Genomic DNA, 537 nt, shown 5'->3' on the forward strand with positions numbered 1-537 from the left:
ATTGTAGCTCAAATCTTCTAGGGAAGTGTAGAGTTGTTCCCAATAGTTGTTGGGAGGTAAGTGCATCCCTTGAGGCTTCTCAGGGATTTTTTGATGATGAGCTTCCTCATGCATCTCTTGAGATCCGTGGAGGGTCTCTCTTGCTTGCTCCATCTTCTTCTTGGTGATGGGCTTATCCTCTTCAATGAGGATGTCTCCTTCTATGATAACTCCAGCTGAGTAACATAGATGGCAAATAAGATGAGGAAAAGCTAGCCTTGCCATGGTGGAGGACTTTTTAACTATTTTATAGAATTCATGGGAGATGACTTCATGAACTTCTACTTCCTCTCCAATCATGATGCTATGAATCATGATGGCCCGATCCACAGTAACTTCAGATCGGTTGCTAGTGGGGATGATGGAGCGTTGAATGAACTCTAACCACCCTCTAGCCACAGGCTTGAGGTCCAGTCCTCTTAGTTGAACCGGCTTGTCTTTGGAGTCTCTTTTCCATTGAGCTCCTTCCACACATATGTCCATAAGGACTTGGTCCAA

This window comes from Arachis duranensis, chromosome 4 (genome assembly GCF_000817695.3).
Source record: "Arachis duranensis cultivar V14167 chromosome 4, aradu.V14167.gnm2.J7QH, whole genome shotgun sequence".
Lineage (NCBI taxonomy): Eukaryota > Viridiplantae > Streptophyta > Magnoliopsida > Fabales > Fabaceae > Arachis > Arachis duranensis.